At 41.9% G+C, this 14,919-nt stretch overlaps 1 protein-coding gene and 1 long non-coding RNA gene across 2 annotated transcripts in view; both read right to left on the bottom strand.

Moving 5' to 3' along the window:
- Positions 1-14,919, bottom strand: part of LOC142503812 (uncharacterized) — a 241,366-nt gene that overhangs the window by 99,081 nt on the left and 127,366 nt on the right. The window lies entirely within an intron of this gene.
- Positions 3,818-6,785, bottom strand: LOC142503813 (uncharacterized). Its single transcript, XR_012804100.1, has 3 exons — positions 6,567-6,785; positions 6,040-6,150; positions 3,818-4,425 (listed from the first exon to the last, which is right to left on the bottom strand). It is a non-coding gene; the product is annotated as an uncharacterized LOC142503813 (long non-coding RNA).

Here is a 14,919-nt window from a genome sequence, read left to right as displayed (position 1 = left end):
ATTACTTAAATTTGTCCTTACAAGGAATTATTTCCTGTTTAACAACAAAATCTATCATCAAACACAGGGAACTGCCATGGGCACGAAATGTGCACCATCCTATGCGAATCTCTATTTAGGATGGTGGGAGGCTAAACACGTTTTCACTGAAGAAATGGAACACTACACGTCACATATCATACTTTGGATGCGCTTCATAGATGACGTGTTCATGCTGTGGCAAGGCGCACCTACGCTATTAAAAGAGTTTATTGGAATCCTTAATCAGAACCAACTTAATATACGTCTTACTTTAGAGTACAATTATAAGTCCATCTGCTTCCTGGACTTACAATTATCAAGAGGGACAGACAATCTGATAGAAACAACTGTCTATCGTAAACCCACGGCTACAAACAACCTTCTAGAGGCCTCTAGCCATCACCCCAGTACCCTAATTAGGGGAATACCAGTAGGCCAATTCCTACGACTCAGGAGAAACTGCAGTACGATTGCAGAATTTGAAACACAGGCAAAATCAATGACCCAACGTTTGAAAACAAGAGGATACAGTAATAAAAGTATAAAAATAGCATACAAGAGAGCAAAATACTCTCCACGTGCTAACCTACTAACTGATAAAATACCAACCAATGAGACCAAAGTGATACGTTTTGTTGGCACATACAACAAACAGTGGAATCTAGCCAGGGAAGTCTTTCGTAAACACTGGCACATTCTGGCGGCAGACGAGGACATTAAGGAAGTCATTCCTACCCATCCATCAATGGTGAGTAGAAGAGCTAAAAACCTTAAAGACATCTTAGTCCACAGCCACTTTACGGAAACACCCATAAAATCATGGCTACCACCAAAACCACAGGGCAGCTATTCATGCCATCATTGTAAAGCCTGCCAAAACATTACAACTACCAAAACATTCCAGAATTGGAACAATTCACAAATCTATCAGATTAGGAAAGGTATTACTTGCCAAAGCTTTGGCGTAATATACCAAGGCCTCTGTAAGTGTGGGAAGATCTACATAGGCAAAACAAAACGCCAATTTAAACAGCGAGTACTGGAGCATATAGGTACTATACGCAACAATGTGGACACCCCACTGGCGAGGCACATAAACTCTTGCCAACAAGGTAATACCAAGTCCATACTCTTCACAGGTATAGACCAATTCTCCCTAGGTCAGAGAAAAGGTGATATAGACACTGTGCTTCTACAGAAGGAAGCACGCTGGATCTATACACTAAAAGCACTTACACCTAAAGGCCTCAATGAAGGATTTGTCTACAGTCCCTTCATTTAAGCTCCCCAGTTCATCTAAATAAAATTAATACAGCAACTGGAATGCTGCACTTTTTGAGACACAGAGCTGGTCAGAATTCCTGACACCTACCAGCCTCATAGTGCGCATGCGCTAACTGCGAATGGGGTCACAATAGGTTAAACCAAGAGGTATAAATACCTTTCTCAGACATAGGAAACCTTCTGATTACCATAGCCTTGACAAAGCACTCGCGAAACGCGCGCGTCGGCAACACGTGACCACGTGCACGCGCGGAGCCCTAGTTCACGGACGCTGATTCAGTGTTACTTAGGAAGTCAGCGTGGCTCTGCTCTTGTACATTTATGGGCTGTTTATAGACCTGATGGTCTTAAGAGTCAACAAACAGGAACGGCACATTGTTTATCTGGCAGTCTATTACTGTTACAATTAGGGAAGCCTGAATGCTAACATCCTACTACAGCATATAGCTTATAGGACACAACCTAGTGAGCAAAACGGCACCCCATCCAGCAATCCACCTCTGGAGTGCCAGACCATTACCACATATGAGGAGTACTGCACCAATTAGGGAAAGGTCTTTCATAGTTGACCGGTTTATTAACCCTACAAGGAGCTGTACTCAGCTGATAACTCAGTATCTGATCATACAGGAGTTTCAGCAGCGCTACAATACTTACCAGTAATCTATCCACGAATACTATTGTTAACTCCAGACCTGTTACTACACACCTGGGGTTCACACGTGTTAAAAGCACTACCAACTTGCACTAAAGCACCACCATCTTTACATGCTGGTGACAATCAGCACATTGACCCAGATTTGCTCTATCCAAATCTATAATGTACTAGTAGCTGCAGCATTAAGCAGCACAGTACAGGTCTAATAAACCAGTGCATCTATCAGTATTCTATTACTGGGGCACTACATATGTGGTCCTAACTGCCATTCCATTAGCAACAATCTCTAGTTCATTCACTCCATATGAGGAACACTAGGGCAAGTGAATACCCTAACACTGGATATTAACCAATTATTGTACACTCCTCTGGATCAACTCATTCCAAGAGCTAACAACACTTGGTATTATTTAATCATTGTTTTAAACCCCAATATTTTAATGAAGTTGTCAATAATAAAGATATTTTAAGTAAATCACCATTCCACACCGGATTAGAGTGCTATCTACAGGGGTTCTGTCTGTCTATCAGTGTATAAATTTACATGCCCCTTGCAGCAACATTTCCTTTGTCCACATTTAAGCTGTAGCGGGGGTAAACCATAAGTATACAAACATAGATATTCATGTAAAGGGAATGGGGTCTTTTAATATTTTTTAAAAAAAACTCCCATTGTCTTAATATTGAGTATTGTTGCAGTGCATTAAAATAGCAAGCTTTACTAGTGCAGCCCGTTTCCAAACTACGTTAGAATAAATAACCACCAGCTTTGCCAAATATGGTGCATCGCCTATAGATTTATAAACCTCTCATACACTAGTACTGCCCTAGATTGTAGAAATCTTCTAATTATAAAGATTTCAAATATACTGTACTCTGAGACAAAATGGTACATGCTATTGCGGAATCTTCTATAATAAGACGGAAGGAATGTTCTTAGATAATGATGAATAAGGCCTGTGGAATAACTACCTTTGTTCAATGGTAACCCTAAGTCCTGCATTGTAAAACGATTGGAGTATATATGGTGGAATGCAATATTAATGCCTTATCTAGACAGTCTGTGCATTAAACATCAAGAGATGCAGAGATGAGAAGGCGAGGCTGCAGTAATCACTCCTTACTGCGTAAGCCAAAAGGAGTCTGACTGCGGGCTGAATAATGAAGTGGTCTGTTGTATTAATTACATCATTCATAATCGTCTCCCCCCATTAGCATTACTGTACTATAACGTGACAAGAATAACATATAGGACAGTAAGCTGGACATTTGCAGCACTACGGTACTGTTGCATAAACCATTTTTATTACAACATGCTTTACAGTCTTGACTGGGGAGTAGTCCCGGTAGACTACTGTGTTCTCTGAAATATATATCCTTAAATATGCCATGGTTTCCAGGGCTAAGAGTGATATATATATATATATATAGTGTATATATATGTGTGTATATATATATATATATATATATATATATATATATATATATATATATATATATATATATATATATATAATCTTTGTACAGTGCTGTTTCCAAAAAGCATTTTCCTTCCCTGTTTAATCAGATTCGTGCATATATAAATACATCTGAAATGTTATCCCATATAACCACATTCACTGGTGTGATATTACAACCCAAATCAGGCCAATATAATATCGGTTAGCAGCGTCCCCGCTGTTCTGTTTCGTCAGTGAAACAGGGCTGCTTCAAGTATAAATAACTATAAGGTCTGCTATTTACTCTTAAAGGTCCCTCTCTTATAGGACCCATTGACTATATGGCAGGTAGTATAACTTTTAAGAAAGAACACGCTCTAGTATTTGCTGAAGTACAATTCTTGACTCACCGTCAGTTTGCAGTCTGATCACGGTTTACCAAGCAGGGAAAAAAAACGAAGGCTTCTTCCCCTTAAGCTTCCAGCATTTTTATTCCCATGGAAAAATATTAATAAATTCCATGTTGCACCAATGGAGAAAAAAAAAAAGAATTCCCAACCCCTATAAAAGGTAATGGGAACTAGACTAGCTTTACATGTGTTTATGATAATGTCTCCTTCTGCTGTCCTATATAAATGACATTGTCTGACACTCAGACCGAATGCTGGGCTCTCATCTTAGGATCTGGGTTTGTTTCTGTAATGTAAACATCCATCTGACTATATGCATTTGATGCTATCTAAATCTAAACACGTCTTAAATACTACGGAGAAAATGCATTCTGCTCTCTCTAAGCATGTGCTCAGCTCTCTACTCTGATGGATGAAAGTTCTGTTTACTAGGGAGACGACTTTATTAGAGATCTCTTGCATCTGGTCGCATTCTCAGTCTATGACGTGTGGGGCACTGCTGTTCTCTCCTCCTTTCATGATATTGTTCCATTAATCCATTTTCTTTTAATACTTTTGTCACATTGAGTTATGCAGATTTAAATGAAGAGCGCTCACACGAGGCGTTTGGGTTCTATGGGAATATAATTAATTATAATTAGTTCTATAACGGTACACTAGGCAACACTGCAGGCTCGTTTAGGGCTACTTAGCTAAATATACTGGCACCAAAGTTAGTGCAAAAACTAGTGCACAAAATACCATCTCTACTTAATCCCTGCCCAGGTACAATAGGAATTTCTGTGGTACAGTTTCCTGATTTGCATTTTTGCAATTTAATGAATGATACCCATGGTAATAAACTTAAGGACTCAAAGAAAAGGTTCAAAGTCTTGAATTGGGGTGTTCACCTATGGTATCAGTGCTTAAACCTCAGGGAAAATATATTAGCTTCCTTATTTAATCATCATTCAGTGCTGTTTCATTACTTTACTACTGTCTTGTAGCTCCATATTTGTCATAGTAGAACGAGTAGTTTAATTAAGTTAACATGATGCACTTGTTTCCCATGTACTTGTTTATCAATATAGAGCAGTGTTCACAACCTTTTATGAGTAGGGGTACATCGCTCATTCACCTTTTTTTGCTCCCACTTACCACGCTCTCCCACACAGCTGGTGCGTCCCACACTATCTGGAGACATGGAGGCTGCAATCAGTCCCTCCTCTGTTCTGGGCTTAGAGAGGACAGGCGGATCTCTGCCTCTATGTCTCCAGACAGCATGGGATGTGTCCGCTGAGCAGCTGGCAGAGTGTTTCCCCTAAGGGTGCGGCACACCAGAGTACAGTGGTGGTTGAGAAACACTGATAAAGAATAATCAGATGCCAGACTGCAAAACCACTTTGCCTTAACCCCAAAGAAGGATCTGTGAGCAGTTTTCTCCTCTTCACAGCTTAGACTTGGGCTGGAGGAAAGGGGACAACCATGTGTGTGGGGGTCTGGATAATTTAAATTTAAGTTGACAGACTGTGGACATCTGTGAGAAATAACTGAGTAGCTATGATGTGTAATGAGATGCAGATCGATCTACAGTAATTTGTTTGGAACTCAAATTTAACTCTCGGTAATACGGTCAACATTAGGAATCCCCTTGTGGCTCCATTGTGGGATCCCAGTATTTGGTGGTTAAAAACAAATCTGCAGAATTCAGACAAATTGTATATTATTCTCTGGACTTCACTGCGCCAAGTATGTAATCCCTCATCTGTACTAAGACTATCCTTATAACGCAATGAAAACTTGTCCAGACAGCTAGCTGATCCAGAGCCTGTAATTCTTATCTATTTAGAAAAAACAACTACAGTATTACAGTATACAACAAATTATTTGTAATGTTTCATAACAATGGTGCACTATTGTGAAATTTTTGTCTAAATTAGTATTACTCAACTCACAATGCTGCATTAGAGAAATCCATTGCACACGGTTAAAAATATGCTTCCAGTAAAAAGGGATGCAGGAAGTATTTGCCCATATATGTAACATAGAAACTGACAGCAGATAGGAGCTACTTGGTGTAACTACTACTGTATATCCATTTTCCTATATATTGTGGAACCTCAGACCCTATTAAATTCTCAGCTTTCTTTCATATTTAGGATAGACTTGTATCTATCTCAACTAAGCGTAGTGCTGATTCCCCCACCCTATGGGAAATGTGACAGCGACTGAGTGTGTGGAGCTTTACCTGTGGCTCACAGGAGGCCTGAACCTCCACTGCTTGGAGCCCGGGGTGTACTTGATCCGTCTGGTGACAGCGCCTCCACCTGTGAGGGATCCTGACAGCGCCGGATAACCCCTTCACAGGACCCAATGCAATAAGATCACACACATATTTAATAACAGTTTACTGAACACAGGTCAAACTATGTATATCACTAATCCACATACCATATAGGCCTCGCACGGCCATAGCCCCACCGTGCCCTCCAACAGTAGTGTCCACCCCTGATGAGATTTCCCCAAAGTACTGAGGTGCCCCTGGGCACCCAACCTCCCTGGTGTCCACAAGAGCCAACCCAACCAATGTGTGAGACAGCACTGCCAACAGTAACTGAAAGACTTATAGTTGGTGCACGTTGTGAGGTACCTGCCCAGGGGTGCTCCAGCCCCCGCGTATGGCCGAAAAGCAAAAGGGATCCACTGACGCAGTGACATCGATGTCAGCAAAGCCTCCGCCTCTGCATGGGGTGAACTCCAGTAGGAGGGTCTCACCTTTGATAGTTCCAGACCACAGTCCGCAAATCGCCGCACGGCGTCTTCAAATGGCACTATATACTAACTGTATACAGCTACAGGGGAAAAGGCCCTAGCTAGGGGTTTCCCTGTAGCAGCCACAATATTATTAGGTGAGTGGGGCCTATCTTGGACCTAAAGGGTTAATCTGGCTTAGTCTGGGTGCCACTGACACCCAGACCCTACCTTCCCTTTCTCTGTCCTGGCTCCAACTGTCAGACACTACAACTGCCTGTCACTAACTGCCAGAACTCCAACTGCCAGAATTCTAACTGCCATGCATCTCTAAGCCCTATTAGCTGCCTGGCAACATGTGGTCTGCAGCCCCTAAGGCTGCTGGGACTGGTAGTTCCCCTGCTGTGTTATACTCCTATTGGCCGCTGCTTGCGCTTGATACTGCGCATCGCCTCGCACTCTCCCCAGCCTCCGCTGCCTATGGAAAGGTTAGGGGACAAACAGGGGACCAGGGGGACCCCGGCTATACTAGCATCTTTGAATTCCTTTACCACCTCTGCCGGGAGGCTATTTCATTAATCCACCACCCTTTCCATCAAGACATATATCCTCACATTTCCCAGTAGCCTCCCAGCATCCATATTTGACTTATGCTGTCCTGAAGTTGGCTTTTAACTGTAATATCAAAGTAAGCATACATAACTGCCATTCCAATACACCTCACTCTGGAGATCATTCATTAAATAGTGGCAGCTGTGCCAAGCGCAGGAAATCCATCCAAGCGAATACAATTAATTAAGCACACATGGTATAGATATTCCCTGTGACACAGGAGTGTCACTTGCCGCTAATGACTACCATGGATCTATTCATTTATAGATAAACCTGGGCAGGAAACAGATAAGCCGTCAAATTGTGGGAGTTTCCTCCAGTCTCGTATTCAGCTTACATACATCATACCTGCCAACTCACTCCAAGTCAACTGTGTGATACATATCCATGCCGATCTTTCTTCAGATCTTACCAAAGCTGACAAACCAACAAATGGGGATTTAAAACCATGACTCGACCAGTGTCACATAGTGGACAAGAATTTGGTTCTAATTCAGTGTTTCCCAAACCTCTCCTCCGGGACCCCCGGTCACACCATGTTTATGAGGCAGCCACCCAATATTCTATTCCAGTGCAAATTAGGTGTTCACATGTGCATTGGTTATACCTAAAACCTGGTGTGGTCGGATGGTCCTAAGAAGATTTGGTAACCACTATTCTAATTGATCAATCTGATTGAATCACAGGTGGACTGAGTCCTGAGTCAAATTCAGTGTGTTTCCAAAACGTCCGCCTCCCTCTGGTGAGCTGGAGAAAGTGTTGTACTGTCCTATTTTTCCTGATACTGGCTGATCAAGGTGTGATGGTACAATACTTGGGGGTATGGAATACAACTGTTTTTGAATGTACAATGCCAAAGTACCACTACTTGTTCAACTAATAAGATACTGCTTCCACGTTTTTCTTTCAAATATATTATTTTAGGTAGTCTTTCTCCCTTACTGATTTCTAAGCTTATCCTCACTGTTAAATGAATGGTGAAGAAGTTTGAAGTCTGGCAAAGTACTATTGCTTCTTTTAAGCCACTTCTACCACTGGCTACTAGGCATCTTTGAATCTTGCTACTGTATAGCCCTGTTGCCTGCTATGAAAGCCACTCCTTCCCATTACATAGCCTGCAGCTATATGTATGTGACTGTTTATTGATGCATTTACCTACAACAGATGCTGCTTAAACTTGCTCTGATATCTGGGCGTGTCTACTAAAGTCCCTTAAATGGGGTTAATGAATTGTAATGTAACATTCCTCCTCAGGGACCAGGCTGCTACTTTGTTTGCTGTTTGTCAAGTCTGTGTATTCTCCAAACTGATGCAGGCAGCAGAAACAGATGCAGACTTGCAAGAAAACGTAGTGTAAACTTTATTTTACATGGTAGAAGTCACAGACATCATGGCTAGTTTTCTTGCTAGCAGTCCTACACGGTGCCCTGGTCTCCTCCAGATTTTTACAGTTCCCTTAACTGGGAAGCCTTGCTAAGAACCAACACCATGTTGGCTAGGCAAAACAGCAGCAGCTATACAGAACTTTAAAGTGCACTAGGAAAACTAGATTCCCTCTTCACCTTTCAAAGAGAAAAAAAAAACATTAGCTAGTGTATAAAAGTTATGCTAAATGCAATTTAAAAAAAAAGTCTAAATAAAATCAGTGATGTAAACAAATACTGCATGGAGAAGTCTTTCCTGAATCTCTATGGCCGGCTCACTATAACAAAGTCCTTTAGATGGTCAGTGGGCTTTCTCCGTGTTTAATGTAAAAGATGGTCAAGTGCACGCGGATTTCAATAATACAGAATTTATTGTGCCTTTAAACACACAACGTTTCGGCCTGCTGGTCTTTCTCAAGTGAAGTGGCAATGCAAAGGCCAGCCGGACGAAACGTGTTTCATGGCCCAATACATTCTGTATTATTGAAATCCTTTGTGCACTTGTCTATCTATTACATTGGATATATTGGATGCTATGTAGGTCTTCCCTGGGACTAAGGAGCACCGCTAAATGTGTCAGAACTTAGTTTATATTTTTGGTGTGCAGCAAACATCCATAACTTTTGCTTTCTCCCTGTTCAACATCAGATATCCACATTCCTGTTTCTTTGCATAAGAGTATTGCCAGGTGGATCGTCTGGTTCTGGTGCTTCGCCAGGTGGATCGTCTGGATCTGGTGCTTCGCCAGGTGGATCGTCTGGATCTGGTGCTTCGCCAGGTGGATCGTCTGGTTCTGGTGCTTCGCCAGGTGGATCGTCTGGTTCTGGTGCTTCGCCAGGTGGATCGTCTGGTTCTGGTGCTTCGCCAAGTGGATCGTCTGGTTCTGGTGCAAGAGCACTGCAGTCAGGTGACAACTGGTGGATCAGGAAGGTCATTATCAACATCAACAAATTCCAGAGGGTCTGAATTAAATGCGGCTTATTTCCTTAAAGATGCTGGAAACGAAACACTCTTTTCAGGCTGTGATTTCTGCATTGAGCAGTAATCATCTACCGTTTTTATGACTTGATAAGGTTCAGATTGCTAAGGAGTTGAGCAATTGTTTTACCAGCACCCAATCTCCAATGGCAATTGGAGGCTTTTTGTTATGAAGATAACGGCCAGCATATCTTCTCATCCACATGAGTGATTTTTCTGGCACAGTTGGAGGACTTGGCAGCTTGAGTTGTAGCAAGAATGTGGAGTTGCTCTGTAGATTCTAAGGAATTTATACAACTCTTGGTTCAGGTCCCTGTGCTCAATGGTACCAATTATTACAGTCTTCTTTAAAGCTTGCATGGAATTTTCTAATTCACTATTGCCTGGAAGCCTGAAAATTAGAGTTCTCCTTGGTGTAAACGTGTCCCAATTAGCATGCTAATAAAGGATAAAGAAAGTTTCCTCCATATGATAGAAGTTGAATGTTCATCCAGCTAGTTCCTCACGCGTAATATGTGAAAAAAGTGAAATAAAAAACATAGCATAATATTTTCAGGAATAAACAGTGATTGCCTGCGAGATCTATAAATTGAGAACTCACCTTTGCTGTGTCTTTAAATCAGCATGTGGATATAGATTAAAGTGGTTCCACTACTCCCACTTTCTTGGCCTCTGACCCAGATATAAAATTGGAGAGTTGCTTGAAGAATCACTCTCCACATATTGTGATACCGCCGTCACATTGCGGGGTCTTGTGTCCCATATTAAAGGCAGGCAACTCTGTATTTCTTTATACGTGGTTTATTTACAGAGGTTAAATAACACAATAATAGGACAACCGTCCCTTTAAGGAAAAACAAATCATAAAAATAAAGCGTACTCCTATCAGGAGACTATATAAACATCAGCTCCCTCTCTGATTATCGCTGATTCCCAGCTTTAAATAACCCACCCGGTTAGCAACAATATCAATAGACTTTAGGCACCCAAATATACAGTATTTAGTCCTTCTCTGTTTGTTGGGATTCGGTCCCCCAAGAGTCCAGGAAATGTCTCTGGATCCAAATGTCCTGGACAGGACCGCCCTGCTTCCACAGCATTCACGTCCTTTAACTCTTCACGCATTTGTGGCGATTTTCTGGCCCCCGTGGCTTCCCGTGATCACAGCCGCAGGGTCCTGCAGGTCCCAGGCACATACCTCTGGGCAGTACCCACAGCCTCTTGGCCTCACTCACTCAGGCTCTGGAACAAGTAGCCCGACCAAAATCTCTGTGTGCAACATTCTGTCTGCCTTTTCCACCTCCTCTGCAATCAGGAGTACTGCTTGTTGATTAGTTGCAGCTGCTGCTAGCTTCTCCATGGGAGGTTAACTCCCTGTAGGCTGGAAAGCACACTAGCTGCACCACTCCAGACAATACAGAGACAGTGACTGTATAATCATATATAGAAATGAAACTGGACCTAGTGTGCTACCGTTCAAGTATAGAATAAGACAAAAATAAAACAGAAATACACTCACAAATTCCATTTTCTTGGATGCTTTACAGATGGTAACTGTCTGTGACAGCTTGTGGGGTTGAGATCCTGGTCGCTGCGATCCAGCAGAAATCAAATGCGGTTGGTGTTCATCCTCCTGCTTCTCCTCGCTGGCAGCAGGACGTTGCGTCTTACTCGCATTTCTCTCGTGTCTACTGATGACGTCATGGGATTAATTCGAGAATGCAGACCCTCTCAAACTGTGGTTCTCTGAAGGAACACCTGAACCTCTCGAATTCCACCCTATGTGTTTCACAAACATCCGGTTGCTTCCTTGAGCTCAATGAGGAGTGATCAGTGGTGGCAACCAAGAAAAATTGCAAAGGAAAAATTCACATTTGAAATTGCAAAGGAACAATCTCATTGTTAAAGAGATGCCCACTTTCGGTCTTTGCAATTATGCCATATACACAGAATATTTTGTCTGGGAATCACAGCTCTAGCCGATGTTGTGGACACCATTTCCACTACTGGAAATCTGGAGCAATCATCCATCATGACCAAAGGGTACTCCATAAATGGCAGGGAACAGAAGTCAACCCTAACTGCAGTCCAAAGGCAGTTGGTAGAGAAGTCAAAGGAGCATGAGCATTATCAACTGTTTATGCTTGGCTTAGCCAAGCCAAGACGTTCCTCAACTTTTGCATCAATAATAGTTACTATGTAACTATGTAATGACTAAGAACCGGACTCTCTCTCGAAGGAGCTATTTGGTTTTAGCTATACCCTTTGTGAGCTAGGTCCATTACACGATCATAGAGTGTCTGAGGAATAATCAGACTGTTGTATCAAAGAATAAAATCTGTATCTCACACAGAGACGGAGTGATGACCAGAATGCACGTAGGTATTCTATATGGTCAGGTGGCAAATTTCAGAAAGGAAGTGGTTCCAGGTTTTGGTCCAGGTGGCCTCAATAAAAATTTGTAGGCACTAATCAGAGTTTGTGGCAGCTCTGATTTCCATGAGTGTCATCACTTTTGGAACTGAATTAGCAACAAGTTGACATGTTCCTCTGCCAAAGTCATGACTGGTGTATAACTTGACACTTGCTGGCTTCTAGTGTGTTGAAAGCCATTGGATGCAGATCAGTCCATGACTACAGTTGATCCTTTTTTGTAAGTTTCCTTAGAAGCTGTGACACTGTGGCTAGATTTGGAAATAAACAATAATTATGCTGTATATGACTAGTCCAAAGAAACATAATACTAAAGAAGAATTATGTTGTTGTTTAGCCAATTTGATGTCAGAAACTTTCTTGGGATCCGCATGTTCTGAGAATACATAGCAAATGAAATCCAGGTATTTTTGGCTGTGCATACATTTTACCGTATTTAATGTCAGGTTACAGTATATCAGTCTCTGAAAAACATTCTCAAGGCGGCCATCATTTCCTGCAGTATTGTGCCAAACCCCAGTATGTCATCACTGACATTTAATACAACTTGGATGCCCGTCAGGGTCTCTCAAATAATGTTCTCAAAAATCTCAGCAGCAGACAATATTCCAAAATTGAGCCGCTTATAATATTGAAGAACAACATGCGTTGTGAAAGCTGTTATGTACCTGGAATCTAGATGGCGTTTCAGTTGGTAGTAACCAGAGTTTATGTCAATCTTAGAGAACAATTTGACCCCTCTGAAATCGGCAATAATGTCATCAACAGTCTCATGCTGGATGGGACTGTTTGTTTGTCGCATGTCCACACACAACCTCATTTTGCCAGGTTACTTTGGTTTTTGTAAGAAGAAATAGGTGAACCCAGGGTGTTTGTCCTTCAACTTGTTCAATAACATCAAGCGCTTCTAACTGTTCAAGTTCTTTTCCACAAACTTGCGGACATGGAAGGAATGTGTCTGTGAGATTAAATTGATGGTTTCACGGTGGATCAATGAAGAGCTTGCATTAATGTCCCTTTAATTTGCCTATACCTTGAAAAAGGTATGTATTTTTCTCTACAGGCTTGTGAGTCCCTGTCATTTATGGCACTAATAAGCTGTACAAGGTCAAGAGTGACAGCTGTTCTGTAGCTAAGGAGCGTGTCCGCTTCATGTTCCACTATACAGAGTCTGATTACCATTTGTCTCTGAATGTGAGCTAAGAGTGACACTTGCCTTGTACTGGTAAAGGGGTAGTGGAACCATATGAATATATCTATCTGGGTGTCTTGCACTGCAGGTTTTGTTGGGAGTTGTTATAGGTGCTTAAACTCACCATATTAATGCTCCTGTGTCAATGAGGACTTCTACCAGGTGTCCCTGAAGCAGAGTGGTCTGCCATAGAGTAGGCATTGCATTGGCAACAGCATTGACATGACACATAAGTGAGAAGAGGTAAGTGCTCATTACTTGAGGTTGGAATATATTATATATTTAATTGTTTATTGGTTCATCTCTTAGACCAGAATCCATGGAGCAGACCTGCATATGAAATAGCAAAATGGTTGTTCTGGCAACATGTGGGTATTCACGTTTAGAGGTGTAACAACTGTGGATCCTTTATTTATCTTGGATATGGGGTAACTTGTGTGCCAGTGAGTATATAATGCTGCTGGTTGCTCTGTTAGTAACATTTCTGGAGTGTTTCTTCTGTTTTCTATTTCTGTTGCTTGATTCTCTGCGGCATCATTAATGTGAGCTCAAGTATTTTTACCACTGTCGTGCCTGGGTCTCTCAGGGTCTGTCATCTGAGGTTTGTGGATGCGTAGTCTGTTATTAACATGCACATTTCTTTATCAGCATCTCAGTGTAAACATTGTAAACAGGCATGATATTCATCAATGCTTTTGGTACTGAACTAGTGTGCTTACCTGAACTTGCACACCACAATATTTCTATATCTATTATTAATTCATTCCCTTTACACTAGTTTATTGGGCTTCTTAAACCAAACACTTACAGTATGTAAAATCTATGATACATGTCCTAGCCTATGAACAAAACTGTAAAATGAAGTTATATTCTGTGTAGTTGATACCATTATTAGGACTAGGTTTTCACTCTTTTTGATTCGTTCAATAGGTGAATATGCTAATATCCATGGAAGTGGTTATGTATTAGATTATACATTTCATTGCTGTATACAGTACCACTTAGTATGTGAAAGAGGTTAGAAATGTATAAGAACTAGATTAGATAATCATAGTTCTTAATATATATATATATATATATATTTTTTTTTAACATTATTAGAACTTTTGTTTCCAAATAATCCCCTCTTTTTTTAAATTTTGATGTAATGTGGCAATCTATGGGGTTAATATTGGGCTTTAAATGTAGCCAGTGTCACCACTAGCTCTAGTCCGCTTCCCCTGACGAAGCTAACTAGGACTTGTGAAATGCGTAGGAGGGAGCTATACTGCAGGAGGCGAAGTTCCGACTTCTGCCGTGTGATGTCACCTGCCAAACTTTCCTACCATGCTGCTGCTGATACCGGAGCACTCTAGAGAGAGAGACCACGCTTAGTGCTTGGCGCGGTCAGCACAATCAATTTAAATCTGTCCGCCATGCTCACATGGCACGCAGGCGCCTGTGAGTGTGCACATACGCTTGTGGGCGCTGCGTGCTTGCCGAGACAGATGAAATTGAGTTTGAGGCACGCTGATGGGGTCACATAACCTTCTCAGCCAATCAGCGCCAGTCACTTTTAGGCCCCCCCGCGCTTACAGAAAAATTTGCCAGACAGCCCAACGCTCATGCTTGGAGAGTTGGTGATGTCCCCACTCTCAAGCATGAGCGCGGTCCGCGGCACGGGGGACGCAGCCAAGCCAGCATAAGATGTCGCTACCGAAGGGAACTGGAGAACTGGAAGCCTCTGCAGCCCGCAGCC

Source organism: Ascaphus truei, chromosome 10 (genome assembly GCF_040206685.1).
Source record: "Ascaphus truei isolate aAscTru1 chromosome 10, aAscTru1.hap1, whole genome shotgun sequence".
In the NCBI taxonomy this organism is placed as follows: Eukaryota; Metazoa; Chordata; class Amphibia; order Anura; family Ascaphidae; genus Ascaphus; species Ascaphus truei.
This window is presented reverse-complemented; position numbering and strand designations above follow the sequence as displayed.